Consider the following 16590-nt stretch of genomic DNA (forward strand, 5'->3'; position numbering starts at 1 on the left):
CTCTTATTCTTCTATTGAATATTTAGGTGTCCTGTTTGAAATATTAGTGGTTCCACAGAAGTATTTAATCACATGAGATAGATGTTTGGCATGTTCATGAAAGCAGTGTATGTAGCTAATAGTTGCTTAGAAGAAAAAGCCCCTCATGAGGTTTTCTAGCTTCTCTGCTTCTGCCTCCACCCCCTAACTTGTTTTAATTAGAAAAATGGATACTGGATAGGATGGTTAGCAAGGAAAGGAGGAAAGATTATCAGGACTTTATAGGGGAGACAAGAAAAGATCAGACATGAAATTGCTTTTGCTGGTCTTTAGGTCCTTGGTACTCTAAGTATCAACATGGAACAGCAACTACAGCATCACCTGGAAACTTGTGAGCAATGCAAACTCTCAGGCTCCATTGAATGAGACCTACTTAATCATAATCTGCATACTACCCTAAGTTTATTTGTACAGTATGAACATTAACATTTGAGAAGCACTGTTTTCACACATCAGATTCATTTTAAATTCAGTTTCTCAGAACTTAGAATACATATTTCTGGAGATCGTAAGCTTCTTGAAGGTATGAATGGTCTTACAGTCACAAAAAAAAAAAAAAAAAAAAAAAAGATCTAGCATGGTGCTGGCATGTTGCATGAGTTCAATGATGTGAGTAAAATGAATGGTGAAAAACTGTTATAAATGTGTTTTTAGGTCCTAGACTAGACCTGAGAACAGCAAGAGACCCTCTTTATTAGGAAACTTACTATTTAGTAGCCAACCCTACATATTCTTTCTTGGAAATAAGGATGCTTTCTTTTTACTGAGTGTTAGTAGATACAGAGCCAAGGCATCCATCTCTTCAAGTGTCTCCTCTAATAACATATCTCTAATGTTCTAACTGGAACTGTGACAAAAGGTTACAGGGCTACTGACCATGTATTGGAGTTCTAACACAGCGTGGATGCCAGGCATTCCAGCTGTCTTTGAGACCTATCGCCAGCCCTCTACCTTTGGTCAGCAGCATCCCTATTCAGCTTTGTACTTCCTTGTCTCTACCATTTCTCCTCTTTCTTGAAGACCTCTTTTCTAACTCTTTCCTCTGTGTTCCCTAGAATCTATGTCCTGTTATAACCAAACCCCATAATATCCTCCACCTCTTTTCTCTATCCTAAAGGATGATTCTCCGACAGGAACCTGTTTGCTTGCGGCCTTCTTAAATAGAGTTTGCTCATTTTCCCAAAGTGCTGTTGGCATTCTTCAAGCTCCCTGCTGCTACTTCTGGACTTTCACTATTCAATCTTGCTTCAGACCTCTCCCCTTTTAAGGTTTGTCTTTGTGGCTTTACAGTACCCTGTCCTTTTGTCATCTTTTGAGTTCAGAGTACTTCCACACAATATTTAAGGACTGAAGCATTGGCTCATAGTTGTTATCTTCACTCCATTCTTGACATAGAGACTTCCTCTTTCTTAAATTTAGCTTTTCCTTCTTCAGTATGTCTCTCCAATCATTATATAAATATGCTCAAATTTCTCCTAATATTAATAAAAACGTTGTGTCGTACACAGTGATTCCCTCTTTAGCTACTGTCTTTGCATCTTTTTTTTTTTTTTTTTGCAGCCAAACTTCTTGAAATAGAAGCCTAGACTAGCTATTTCTGGCTTCCTGGTCTCTAGTCACTTCCCAGTCACTCTTCAGTCCCCTTTAATCTGGCTTCTGCTCCTATTGAGCTACTCTCTCCAATGTACCAATGTCTCCAATTGCCACAGCCAGGTGGTACTGTTAAGTCGTTGTCTTATTTGGTCTTTCTGTAGCATTTGACACTGTTGATCACGTCCTTTTTCTCATAAATGTGAAAAACTCTCCATTGATTCTCATGAATTCTCCTGGTTTTCTTCTTCCTTGTGTTTATGCTCTTTTTTAGGCCCTTGAGCTCATTTTTCTACCTTGCCCTCTTTGCTCTTGTTCCTCAGGGTTTTCTCTTTCCTCACCACATTCTCCTTAGGAGGCAGTTACATGCATGTCCATAGTTCCACAGCTTCCCCGGTGCATGGGAGACTCCCAATTCTGTAGCTCAGCTGCAGTTCTCCCTCCAAGGCACCAGACAGCATATTGCATACCTCCTTCTGGGTGTCTCAAAGATACCTCAAACTTCACAAAGCTGGGCATACCCTGCTGGATGCCTACTCAGCAGCCACCATCCCTTCTTCCTTGACAACAGAATCGTGATCTATAAGCCATTCTCTTTTGCCAGTGCTTGATCTAGAGTTTACATAAAATATCATTATGGCCAAATAAATGTAAGAAGACTTCTGATAGATTCTCACAGGATAGTCTTATAGTTGGGAGATAGTAATACACTGAAATGCAGTAGGACATTACTCTGCTCTAAGGTGTTAGAGCAGAAATATGGGAAGAGCCTGGCTCCTTCATGTCATTCTTGGGCCCTGCACAACTCTGGAATCTCCTGTCTTCAGACTTTTTGTTTTGTGGGAAAAATTAACTTCCACTTGCTTAGGACCTTGTCAGTCAGGTTTTCTGTTACTTGTGGCCAGAAGAATCCTAACTGCTTGAATGTCCAGAACTGAACTCATTATCTTATATTCTTCTCACCCCTGAAGTCTACCTCTGCTTTCTCTAGGCCAAGGCTCCCAAGGCAAAATCCTGGGAGTCATTCCTGATTGGTCCCCCTTCACTCCCCAAACCATCAACAAGGCCTGTTGATTCTTCATTCTAAATGTCCTCCCCTTTCTCCTCCCTTTGTCACTAGCTAAACTTTAGTCTTCATAAAATTGTACTCAAGCACTGCAGAATTCTCCTTTCTGGTTCTCTGCCTCAAGTCTCTCCCTGTTCCAGTTTATTCTGCTCCTCCATTCCATGTTGAAAGAGCAAACTTTTAAAAAAGGGTAATTTGTTGTCTGGGTGTGGTGGTTCACGCCTGTAATCGCAGCACTTTGAGAGGCTGAGGCAGGTAGAGCACTTGAGGTCAGGAGTTTGAGACCAGCCTGGCCAACATAGTGAAACCCTGTCTCCACTAAAAAAAATACAAAAAAATTAACTGGGCATGATGGTGGGCGCCTATAATCCTAGCTATTTGGGAGACTGAGGCAGAAGAATCATTTGAACCCAGGAGGCAGAGGTTGCAGTGAGCTGAGATTGCTCCACTGCACTCCAGCCTGGGCAACAGATCTAGACTCCATCTCAAAAATAAATAAATAAATATTTTTAAAAAGGGCAGAGATTTAAGAGTTGAAGGATATTCAATTTTCAGGTGGGAAAACAGTTGGCACCGACAGGGAAAGATGTGGGAAGAGGAAATTAGGCTTTAATTGTGCAGCCTGGCCTTGGGTCACTTCTGTGCAAATAAATAACTGTCTTCCAAAGTGTTTTACTCTGTGTTTAAATACATACACATGAAAATGAAATTATTTTTGAGCCTTGTGAAATGCAGCAGTACTTTGAGTTTTATTTTATGATTATTTTTCTAAATTTGTTTTTTTAATTAAGGAAGTTGACTCTCAAGGCCTTCATTAGATGAGGTATCACTGACTGGGAACAACTTCCATTTTTCAGATGTTATCCCTTTGAGCTGCGCTGAACTGACACAGGATGAATCCTTCATTAGAAGAGGATTATCTCCACTCTGTGTGACTATTTAGTAAAACATTTGTATTTGTCGGACTACTTTTCCAAAGTGAGGGTGCTTAAGTAAACCATTCACTTCCTCCTTCTCAAAACATCAGTCACCATGATTGATTTTTATGTTGGTAATAAAGAGAAATGGAATCAACTAAAAGCAGGGTGAGGATTATAGACCGGAAGCAGATAATTTACTTAACAAATATGTATTGGCTATTTGTTTATGTCAGGCACGATGCCAGGTGATCAAGATAGTGTCAGATAAGACATATTCTTGTTTTTCAAGCAGTTCTTGGGCCAGTGAGCGACTAGACTCATCTTAGTTCCTCCGTGGACCAGCATGGAGCCCACTACCCCCAGATAATCTGCTCTAGAAGGTCTGAAGGTTTGTTTTCAATTTGTTACATGCCTGCAGTTTCACCACTTAGAGATTCGTTTGGGTTAAACATCGTGTTTTAAAATACAAATTCACCTGGAGGGTGAAAATACTTTTGATTGTTCAGTCATGTGCACTAGACCTGTTCAATGGTTTCCTTCCAACTTTTGGTTAAGATGGCTTCACTGAGCACATTCAGTGAAGTGGTTTTTTGAACCGCTATTACGGGCAATGCACTGTGCTAGGAATACTGAAGGTTGTAGAAATAACAGAGGATGCGTTTTCTCAGAAAGAATAAGGGCTTTAGAGACTCCTTATCTCTGCAGCTTAAGCATAACAGTCATAAAGACTGTACTTTCAGGGATCATTTCTATAGTTTGTTGCTAGAGAAGTTTCCCTAGACATGTGGAGCACCAGAAACCATGAGGAGGAGATGTAGTGTTCTCTCCAGAGCATGAAGCTGACTCTTGGTGCTGCTTTGCTGCACCTGCCATTTGCCATTGACAATCATTCTTCTCTTCCTCTGGGAGAGTAAGGAGGAGAGGACACAGTCTGAGTGGTTCCCATTTATGTGGGTTTTTTTTATTATTATACTTTAAGTTCTAGGGTACATGTGCACAATGTGCAGGTTTGTTACATATGTATACATGTACCATGTTGGTGTGCTGCAGCCATTAACTCGTCATTTACATTAGGTATATCTCCTAATGCTATCCCCTCCCTCCTCCTATGTGATTTTTTTTTTTTTTTAGAATAATAGTTACGGCTAGCATTCATCACACACATACCATGTGCCAGACTCAGTTTCAAGGGCTTTCCTTACAACAGGTGTGTGAGGTTGATACTGTTATAATCCCTATATAGCAAATGAGAAAACTGAGGCTCAGAAAGGTAATCAACTTGCTCAAGGTTACATAGCTATTAGGTTCTAGAATTGGAATTTGAACCCACTCTTATTGAGGCTCAACCTTGTCATAAAAAGTGAATAATGCCACTTCATTCATTCACTCATAGTTTCTACAAATGTTTATTGAGCATATGCTATGTGCAAAGCATTTTTGTGGTGAACACAACATAGGTCCCAGTCCTTCTATAACTTATTTTTGAGCAGAATAAACCAAATCATTATACAATACACTTACCTTATAGGGTTGTTGTTATGTACATAAAAGTGCCTAACACAAACATGTCACATAGTGGATAGCCAACAAATATTCCCAAGAAATTTATAACCTCACTGGAAAGATAAAAAACAATGCACAAATAACTATAATTTAAGATACATTGTGGCAAGGCTTTAGAAGAGGCCATATTTTATTTTATTTTCCAGTTTTATTGAGGTATAATTGGCATACAAAACACTGCACATACATGGTACTGTAAAAGCCCAGAGAAGGAAGTCCCTTCTCTGGTGGGCTTGAGAAGCCTTCATGGATGAGTTGGCATCAAGACTTGGCCATGGGGTGAATGGGATAGGTTTTTGGTAAGACACATTGCATGCAGAATTACCATGTGCTAAGACACAGAGGTGATAAAGTTTAGGCATTTTTGGGAACCAAAGGGTGATTTTGTTGATTAGGTAAAAGAGAGTAATAATGGGAGGTATGGCAGAAAAGACAAAATGGAACCAACTCTCAGAAATAAGAATTTTGACTGGGTTTGAGGAGGACAGATAGGTAGTTTGGAAGAGTAAAACATGAGTCAGGGATAGGTAAGCTGAGGAGGGATGCTTTAGTAGTGGATTTGGGTCTTTGGCGCAAGGTCTGAGGCCACTGGAAGGCAGAAAATGGTTGCAAAGAAAGAGAGGATAAGAATGTCAAAGGTTGCCTATGTTCCCTGTACCCAGAGAAGGAAGACAAATCTCCTTGCCATACTTTATTTATTTTTCAGTATCATTGGGTGTAATTTGTATACAAAGCACTGTAAATAAGGAATGCATATAATTTGGTGCCCTAACCACTTTTCAGAATGTTATGTCAATGAGAAAATATATTCTATGGATATATGCTTCAACTTTTGAAATATGATTGGTCTGAAAATTAAAGACTGTATTCACAATTTTTCAGATCTGTTAACAAGATTTAATAGATTTTCAAAGCTGGCCCAGACAACTTTCAACTTTGTTTCATTAGGAAAATGTGTTCCAAGGTCCAAACAACTGGAAATGAACTTTTAGAATACAGTCAATATTTGAATTGAGAGCTGCTTGTCTAGAATTTCCTTAACAGGCAACCACTGGTAAATATCTGTTTCCTTTACCATATTTTCCAAAATTGCCCCATCATATGATTACCTGGGGATTTTGTTAAAATATATAGACTTCTAGGCCCCTACCCTGGAGATGCTAATTCACTAGGTCTGGGGTGGACCCTGAGAATTTGTCCTTCAATAAGAGGTCCAAGGGATTCTTAAGATCAGGAAAGTGTGTACAAATCTTTATCAGAAGACCCTGTTTTTTGTTTTTTGTTTGTGAGGTAGGTGCCTATTTTGGTTCTCGACTGAATTTTAACAATGAGGGGAAAATCTTACCAGCAGGGCTTAAGACCTGTCAGTAGCTGACAACGTTTCAGCCTGATTTAGCTCCCGGAGTGAGGAGATAGGGATATGTTCATATGCTGCTCTGTGCTTCCTTGTGAACTGGCAACATCTCAAGATGTTTCTGATGCTGGAGAATCTCTCAAAGTGGGACAGAACTGAAAGCCCTGGTCCCAAGAGGAGCCAGGTAAAGCCTTGGATTGACTGGTTGATTGTAATCAAACCTCTGGGGACCCCTGACCTGTATTGATATACCAAAGGAGCTGGTCACATAGTCATTAGCCTTTAGATCAAAGTCCATTCCATTTTTTTATGACTTGGATAATTGGGTACTTTATGTAAGGGTTTAATTATGACTGCTGTACATACTGTACAAAGTAATAAATGGGTAAGAATGATACTTTAGGCCGGGCACAGTGGCTCATGCCTATAATCCCAGCACTTTGGGAGGCCAAGGCGGGCAGATCATGAGGTCAGGTGTTTGAGACCAGCCTGGCCAACATGGTGAAACTCTGTCTCTACTAAAAATACAAAAGAATTAGCTGGGTATGGTGGTGTAATCCAAGTAGCTGTAATCCCAGCTACTCAGGAGGCTAAGGCAGGAGAATTGCTTGAACCCAGTAGGCAGAGGTTGCAGTGAGCCGAGATTATGCCACTGCACTCCAGCCTGGGCAACAGAGTAAGACTCTGTCTCAAAAAAAAAAAAAAAAAAAAAAAAAAGAATGATACTTTAGTATAGAATCTTGTACAATTAGGGAAAAAAGTCAACTTGAGGGCAAAAGCAATAATGTGGATTAAGTAAGTTGATACAAATTTAGGAAAAGTGTGAAATAATTTTAAAATGATTTCTGGATTTCTGTATACATCTCAGTTCTTAACTAGAAAAAAGTGTACACATAAGGATAGGCATTTTATGAAAAATGTCAGTAATTCATTGTAGTTCTTAGAGTGGTTACCAGTAGAAGCTGGCTTTCAAAATTCTGTTATTATTTATTGATTCAGATTTTGGTGTAGTGTGAATGAGTGAAATAATGTTATATCTTTCATTAGGATTCTGTTGTTATTTTTCAATTAATCTATGTCGGTAGCTTTAGCATTTGTATTAAATCATTTTCCTCATGAAAGCTTCTAATGAGGAAACAAATTGATTGTATTTATATATTGGATTCTTGCCACCACAATGTGTATTCGGTCGTGTCTTTTGAAGTATATTTTTGCTGGTCATTTTGTGGTTTGTCTTTGAAGCCAGGCTTTGGGGGAAAAAATTATTCATTTGGATGAAGGTTTCAATTTAACAAAGCTTTCTTATTTTTGTCTCTCTTCTCTTTCATCCCTTACTTTTATTTTCTTTCTTTTTTCCCCTCTTGCCTTTGTGTGAGTGATTTAGAGGAAAATGAAGGCACCCCAGCCCCATCTTTTCGGAATAAAATCCATACTTCATAGCATTGCCTGGAAGTGCCTTGCCCTCTGTCTGCCTCTCCAAGCTTGTCCCTACCCCTCCCTGAAATGCTCTCTTATACTGAATGAGTCTCATACCGAACTCAGACAGCCCTTGCTGCTTCTTACCTCCATTAACTGATTTAGCAAACATTTATTGAGCACAAGCTCTATGCCACTGCCCCTTGAGGGCTCAGTGACAGAGAGACAAGAAGATGCTAATACAGTATTATAGGTGTTACTGAGAGGCATGCACAGATGTGCTGTGGGAACCCTAACATAGGACACTGAGCTGAGCCTTGAAGGATCATGGAGGGTCCACTAGGAGAAGAAGGAGGCATGAAAGAAAAGGTTTGCTGGCAGAGGGTGCAGCAACAAGTGGGCAGGAGTGTCAGCAGGAGCTGGGGAGGACCTGAGAGCTGAGGTGAGCCATGGAAGGATTTCAAGCAGGAGAATGATGGAACTAGGCTTGCCTTTTAGGTCATTAAGATAATGAAGATGCTAATGACTAACAGCTGAACATTTATTGGTGGTTTACCAGGTTCTTTACATGCATTACCTCTGTTAGTCCTCCCAAGAACCAAACGAGGAAGATGTGGTTATTATTTCTGTTTTAAAGGTGAGGAAACTGAGGCTGCAGAAAAAGTCTCAGCTAGAAGATGGAGGAGCTGGGACTTCAACCCAGACATGTCTGCAAAGACTTTGCTCTTCATGCTCATTCCATTCCCTTTTCCATCAGCACTGAGGAGAGTAGGTCAGAGGGAGGAGGATGAGGGCAGGTGGACTGTTTGCCATGTGGTTACATGGATGTGGGTGAGGCCTTTTAAGAGCTCACGTGAATTCAGTGTCTGCAGAGATGGAGAGGAGATTGATTAAAAGGATATTAAGGGAGTAGAATCTACAGGTCTTGGTGACTGATGGGATATATATAGTAATAGAAAAAGAGGTAAAGGGATGATTCCCAAGTTTCAGCTGGGTGGATAGTAATATCATCCATTGAAATAGGGAACACAGGGGTAGGAGAGGTTTGGGACCTGTGGGACAAAGGACAGTTCTACTCCTAAAATAGAAGAGTAATGATATCTCCTGCTTTTAAGTGTTTTAATGAACTAAGGTATTTAATATATGCAGGCGCTATAGTGAAGTCTTTGGCAATTGGTTTCTTCTCTGGTCAGCCTGAGCTCTATGACCTATCCCTCTAGTCCTCTAGTATTCTCTGACTCTCTTGTCTTTTCATTTCACAAGCCTAGAAAAATCCTAATCTCGGATCATCAGTTCAACTGTCCAACTTCTCTACTTGTATATCTGGAAAGCTATTCAGTTCTGGAGAAAAATTGCACAATTGGATTGCGCCACAGTAAACCTTTTAATTAATTAATTAATTAATTTTTTTTTTTTTTTTTTTTTTTTTTTTTTGAGACAAGGTCTTGCTCTGTCACCCTTGCTGGAGTGTAGTGGCACAATCATGGTTCACTGCAGCCTCAATCTCCTGGACTGAAGCAGTCCTCCCACCTCAGCCTCTCAGGTAGTGGGGACCACAGGTGCAAGCCACTACACATGGCTAATTTTTTTTTATTTTTTGTAGAGATGGGGTCTCACCATGTTGCCCAGACTGGTCTGAAATTCCTGGAATCAAGTGATCTGCCCACCTTGGCCTCCCAAAGTGCTGGAATTATAGGCATGAGCCTCCATCCTGGCTGCACTACAGTAAAGCTTAGTCTTCAACCTCAACTGAATCCTTAGTGATAACTGGTAGTTATTTCACATGCTCCAAATCAGCAACCTTTCTCCTTGATTTTTTTTCTTCCCCCAACCCTTGTCAGTCTTTACCTCATCATATTGCTTCTCACTCTTTCCATGACATCACAGTGTACTTCACAAGAGACAAGAGAGGCTCTCAGGATGGAACCTACTCAGTATCCTACCCTGTCCCTTACTCAGCATAACTGCTTTGGGGTGCTGAGCTGGCCCTTTGCCACTTTCTCTTCTTCTGGGCCTGGCCCCTCTGCCTGACCTCCCTCTGCATCTTGGGCCTGGCCTCTCTGTGACCCTCCCCTCCCCTGCCAGGCTTCTCTCTGATCCCGAATCTTCCTTTAGCAACTTTTGTTTGTTTGTTTGTTTGTTTGTTTTTGAGACAGAGTCTTGCTCTGTCTCCCAGCTGGAGTCCAGTAGTGCGATCTCGGCTCACTGCAAGCTCTGCCTCTCGGGATCACGCCATTCTCCTGCCTCAGCCTCCTGAGTCGCTGGGACTACAGGCAGCCACCACCACACCCAGCTAATTTTTTTTGTATTTTTAGTAGAGACGGGGTTTCACTGTGTTAGCCAGGATGGTCTCGACCTCCTGACTTTGTGATCTGCCCGCCTCAGCCTCCCAAAGTGCTGGGATTACAGGCATGAGCCAACATGCCCGGCCTCAGCAACTCTTAATCTGCAGGCAGTAAGACACATTCTGGCATTAGTCAGACATGGGTTCTTGTGGTCCCAGTTTTTACCATTTGCATGTTCTGGGCCAATTATATTACTTCTACACAATTTGATTATTTCAGCCAAACTGGCCCACAGTTGGATTTTCTGTGCTCTTAGACCCTCACAAAGTGTCTGGCAAACAGTGGAAATTTATTCATCTCTACTATTGAGAGAACAAATGCAGTATTCATAACTTGAGATACAGAGACTGTGTTGGCATGTTAATGCTGAGATATCCACCTAGCCTAGATGAACTCTAATAACTAATCCAGCTTAAAAAATTTTTACATAACATTTGCCTTCAGGTGAATAATATGTCCATGTTCATAAAAAGGAAAATATCAAAGGCATGATAGCTGAGTTTTTCCGAGGAGGTTTTAAATGTTTTTGTAGAAACCATCTCGTTTTTAAATGAATATCAAATTTTAGAACTTGACCCTGATTCTGTACAAGATAAACTGTGGTGGCCCCACAGTGTGGACTTTTAAACTGCTATGGTGCAATCAGATAACCTCTCCATGCTTCATTGTTCTCATCTGTAAAGTGAAGGCTAGATTAAATGATTTTAAGTGTCCTTCCAACTATAAAATTCAGTGAGTATATGGACCACAGTCACTCAGCTATCAGTTATTCAGATATCATATCAGCTATCAGATAATGGTGTCTCAGTGGTCGAAGAGTAGCTGTTAACCTGAAGCAAGCAAAAAAATAAAACAAAATTAGGCTTTTAAGCGTCAACAGTGACAAAAATGACAGAGCAAGGGCCAAAAAGACAACAGTTTAGAATACAGTAATCAGCTGGAGTTCTTTGTACATAACCAGTACCTTGCTTTCTCCAAGACACAAGTTTGGAACCAAAAGGCGTCTCTGACTTTCCTCTTGATTCTGTGCTCCCAGCCAGTCTCTAAGTCTGTTATCTAATCTCTTGTCTCTTCTCTTGCTCTCAAGTAGCTTCCTAATCTATCTCCCCACTTTTCTCCCTCCCATCCATGCTACACATCTCTGCTGGATTCAATGTGGACATCATTCTTTATCCTTAAAGACAAGCAAACAAACAAACCTTTCAATGACTCCTTTTTATTTACAGGAAAAAAAAACCCCTCTAACTCTGACCTGTTATTTAGTGTTTTTATTTTGCCATAATGTATTTGGCTGGCATTTCTCCTTTATTAGTTCATCGAATTATAGTTCATTGCCTATTACATGCAGGAAGTATGGGGATTATGTAGACATACTAGTGAGATTTGCTGGTGAAAAAACAGTCCTCACGCTAGAAAGTAGGGGAAGGAATATTAGAATGTGGGTTTCCAGTGTTGCAATCAGGAAGCTAATCACTCACTGATCAAAAAGAGTTCTTAGGTTTCTTAATGTTTGAATCCAGAGTGGGTGTTTCATTGACCATAGCAATGATTCCATGTAGCAAAAGTGTTATAGGAGACTCTAGTGGTAAATAGTACTTTAATTTCTTTTCAAAATTTAATTTCTTTTTTGCTGTCCAGGAATGGACTTTAAAAATTGTGATGGGGGAGCAGGTGATGAGTTATACTGTCAATCTCAGATAATGTTGTTTATTTAATAAAAGTTTGATTGTGACCATTGTATTTAGTAAGTAGGTAAACATTGTATTATCTACCTAGATGTGCTTGTACATATAGACTCAAGACCACTGAAATATTACATCCCCTAAAAGAACCCAGGACCTTCTTGCGGTATGTTCTTCTATTACATAATTGAGTTATATGCCTATTGTGTGTTGTTACAATAGTATTTATTTGCCATATTAGATTGTCATCTCATTATATACAAAGAGCTCATATTTTGGACTAGATTATAAGCTCCTTGTAGGTAGGCATTAGGTCTTGTACTTTTGGTGAGATTAAGGAACTGGGACTGGAAGGATCACCAGCTGTCCTACCAAGGACCTTCTTTTTGCTGCCCAATTGTTTCTAAGGCTGGTACCTGGACCCCTGGGTCCCAGGCCTTGGATGCCTCCACTGGGGACTTCCACCAGATGGTGGTCTTTTCCCATTTCTCTTGTGGGGTGTCACTGGCCATGTTACTCTTTGCCACTTGTCCATACCTTCTGCAAGGTAGTAGATGGGACACTTCTAGAAGATAATTTGAAAACAATATGAATCTTTCCAAGTGAGAAAAGAAATTATAGGAAACATTTAGTGTACAGACTCTTAGCATTGCTTAGTAAAGCCATTTCCTTGGGCATAAATAAACTTCTACCATGTGGCTCACTATTCAAGGTCAGTTGCAAGGGGTTTTCCTAGCCTTAACAACTTGCATGGAATCCATGCTCAACTAGGTGTCCATCTGAATCCTAAGATTCCCTTTTCAATGCCAGGATAACTCTTCAGTGTTAGCCTTTGCAGTCTGTTTGGAGACAGCCATTATCAGAGAACAGAGATGTTCAAGAGAGAGATAGAAGTCTTTGGACACTGAGTATTGCAGACAGCCTATGCATTCAGAAGGCATTGCTATTTTAGTACAAAAAGGAAGTTCAAGCTGAGTGCAGTGGCTCACACCTGTAATCTCAGCACTTTGGGAGGCAAAGGCAGGCAGATTGCTTGAGTCCAGGAGTTCAAGACCAGTCTGGACAACATCGTGAAACCCTGTCTCTACAAAAAATACAAAAATTAGCCAGGCATGGTGGAGCATGCCTGTAGTCCCAGATGCTCAAGAGGCCAAGGTGGAACAACGGCTTGACCCTGGGAGACAGAGGTTGCAGTGAGCTGAGATTGTGCTACTATGCTCCAGTGTGGGCAGCAGAGCAAGACCCTGTCTCAAAAACAGCAAAAAAGAAGAAGTTCAAATTTGGATGTCCTTAAGTCATTAAGAAGAGATTTGATTTTGTTCAGCAGGGGTTTACCAAGGCAGAGAGTATACAATGTATTTTAAATTTCCATAAGTCACAGGTAAAATAATACTTTTAATACTTCAGTTGCAAAAAAAAAATTCATCTAGATGTTCTAGATTTATAACATCACAGATGTTGGCCTTTCTGGATAGCTAGTTTTATAATGCCATTACAACTCTATTCATCTAATTCAGTGGGTCGTATCATTTTTGGTGGGTGCGGGGCGGAGGTGAGTTATTGACACTAATGAAGTCTATGGACTCTTCTCCAAGAGAAAAGAAAACCAGTATTACATTTCACCCACAATTTTAGGGAGTTTAGGAAATCCCCTGAAGCCCAAACTATGGACTCCAGATTAAAGACCTCTGTCTAACCACTCCCTAATACTCATATTAGAGTTGATTCACGCCTATAGGCTATCTAACAAAGCAATTGTATCTTCTCTTAAGTACTAGATTTATTTTTTATTTTATAGCCAATAGGAAAGCAGTTAATATGGAATTTAAGAGCTTGGACTCTGGAACCAAGTAGACCTGTGATATGGTTTGGCTCTGTGTCCCCATCCAAATCTCATCTTGAATTATAACCCCCACATGTCGAGGGAGGGACCTGGTGGGAGGTGATTGGATCATGGGAGCAGATTTCCCCCTTGCTGCTCTCATAATAGTGAGTGAGTTCTCACAAGCTCTGGTTGTTTGATTAAGTGTCTAGTGCTTCCGCATTCTCTCACACTCTCTCCTTCCACCTTGTGAAGAAGGTGCTTGCTTCCCTGCCACCTTCCACCATGGTTGTAAGTTTCCTGAAGCCTCCGCAGCCATGTGGAACTGTGAGTCAATTAAACCTCTTTTATTTATAAATTACCCGGTCTCAGGTAGTATCTTTATAGCAGTGTGAAAATGGACTAATACAACCTGGATACAAATCTTGGTTCTGCCGCTTAGTAGTTATGTGATCTTGGCCAAGTTGTTTGACCTTCCTGAGTTTGAGTTTCCTCATCTGTAACATGGGGTAATAATAGTAGTCCTGGGCTGGGCATAGTGGCTCATGCCGTAATCCCAGTGCTTTGGGAGGTCAAAGCAGGAGGATCACTTGAGGCCAGAAGTTTGAGACCAGCCTGGGCAACATAGTGAGAATTTGTATCTACTAAAATAAAAAATAAGAGAAATTAGCCAGGTGTGGTGGTGCACACCTATAGTCCCAGCTACTTGGGAGGCTGAGGCAGGAAGATTGCTTGAGCCCGGGAGTTCAAGTTTATAATAAGCTATGATTGCAGCACTGCATTCCAGCCTGGATGACAGAATGCAACCTTGTCTTAAAAATTAAAAAAAAGTCCTGACTTCCTAGGGTTGTTATGAATATTAAATAAAATAATACATGTGCCAGGCGTGGTGGCTCATCCCTGTCTGTAATCCTAGCACTTTGGGAAGCCAAGGCGGGCAGATCACCTGAGGTCAGGAGTTCGAGACCAGCCTGACCAACAGAGAGAAACCCCTCTCTACTAAAAATACAAAATTAGCTGGGCATGGTGGCGCATGCCTATAATCCCAGCTACTCAGGAGGCTGAGGCAGGAGAATCCCTTGAACCTGGGAGGCGGGGTTGCAGTGAGCCAAGACTGCACCATTACACTCTAGCCTGGGTAACAAGAGCAAAACTCTGTCTCAAAAATAAATAAATAAATTAAATAATACATTTAAAACATATACCTAGCACAGGGCTGGATGTGGTGGCTCAAGCATGTAATCCCAGCACTTTGGGGAGGCTGAAGTGGGTAAATCACTTGAGGCCAGGTGTTCAAGACCAAGCTTGCCAACATGGGAAAACCCCATCTCTACTAAAAAGAAAAAAATTAACTGGGTGTGGTGGTGCACGCTTGTAATCCCAGCTACTCAGGAGGCTGAGGCACGAGAATCGCGTGAACCCAGGAGACAGAGGTTGCAGTGAGCTGAGATTGTGCCACTGCACTCCAGCCTGGGTGACAGAGTGAGATTCTGTCTCAAAAATGTATATACGATGTATATGTATATGTATATGTGTATATCTAGCACAATGCCTAACATATAAATGCTAATAAATGTTAATCATTTTATTATAGTTGGGAAATAGAATTAGTTTTCCTTTCTTTTTTTTTTTTTGAGACAGGGTCTTGCTGTTTCACCCAGGCTGGAGTTGCGGTGGTGCAATCATGGCTCACTGCTGCCTCAACCTCACGGGCTCAAGGGATTCTCCCATTTCAGCCTCCCAAGTAGCTGGGACTACAGGCATGCCCCACCACGCCTGGCTTTTTTTTTTTTTTTTTAGAGACAGGGTTTTGCCATGTTACCCATGGCTGGTCTCAAGATCCTGGGTCCAAGCAACCTACCTGCCTTGGCCTCCCAGAGTGCTGGGATTACAGGCATGAGCCACCTCACCTGACCAGTATTTCTAATAATATGAGAACAGCTACAGTTGCTTGACCTGTTTCATCAGGATCTATCTAATTAGCTGACTGAGGAGGATAAAGCTCTGAGTACTTTGATCTCAGTAACCATGTTCATTGGTTAGCTCCATGGCCAAGAATCTGATATTCTCTCCCTTGCAATCTGTTGATTTAGATTCAGTAGCCCTATTTTCAGCAGAAACCTGATAATGTTTTCTGTGAATTGTTTGTTTATTTTTTACTATTTCAACTTTTATTTTAGACTTGGGGTACATGTGCAGGTTTGTTTCAGGGTATATAGTGTGATGCTGAAGCTTGGGATATAAATGATCCCATCACTCAAATAGTGAGCATAGTACCCAATAGTTTTTCAACTCCTACCCCTCTTTCTGTTTCCCCACCTCTTTTAGTCCCTAGTGTCTATTGCTTATACCTTTATGTTCATAAGTACCTAATGTTTAGCTCCCACTTTTAAGTGAGAGCATGCAGTATTTGGTTTTCTGTTTCTGCATTAATTTGCTTAGGATAGTGGCCTCCAGCTGCATCCATGTTGCTGAAAAGGACATGATTTCATTCTTTATTATGGCTGCATCATAGTCCATGGTGTATATATACTACATTTTAAAAAATCTAATCCACTGTTGATAGACACATAGATTGATTCCATGTCTTTGCTATTGTGAATAGTGCTGTGATGAACCTACAAGTGCATATGTCTTTTTGGTAGAAGGATTTATTTTCTTTTGGATATATACCCAGTAATGGGATTGCTAGGTTGAATGGTAGTTCTGTTTTAAGTTCTTTGACAAATCTCCAAACTGCTTTCCACAGCAGTGGAAAACTAATTTACATTCCCACCAACAGTGTATAAGTGT

At 40.8% G+C, this 16590-nt stretch overlaps 1 protein-coding gene and 1 non-coding gene across 13 annotated transcripts in view; both read left to right on the forward strand.

Annotated features, from left to right (window-relative positions):
• The window catches only part of SKAP1 (src kinase associated phosphoprotein 1), a 329438-nt gene that overhangs the window by 69551 nt on the left and 243297 nt on the right, over positions 1-16590 (forward strand). The gene's annotated exons all lie outside the window — the stretch shown is intronic.
• Positions 4340-4555, forward strand: LOC123569670 (small nucleolar RNA U3). Its single transcript, XR_006693474.2, has one exon. It is a non-coding gene; the product is annotated as a small nucleolar RNA U3 (small nucleolar RNA).

The sequence above is a fragment of the Macaca fascicularis genome, chromosome 16 (assembly GCF_037993035.2).
Source record: "Macaca fascicularis isolate 582-1 chromosome 16, T2T-MFA8v1.1".
Classification (NCBI taxonomy): domain Eukaryota; kingdom Metazoa; phylum Chordata; class Mammalia; order Primates; family Cercopithecidae; genus Macaca; species Macaca fascicularis.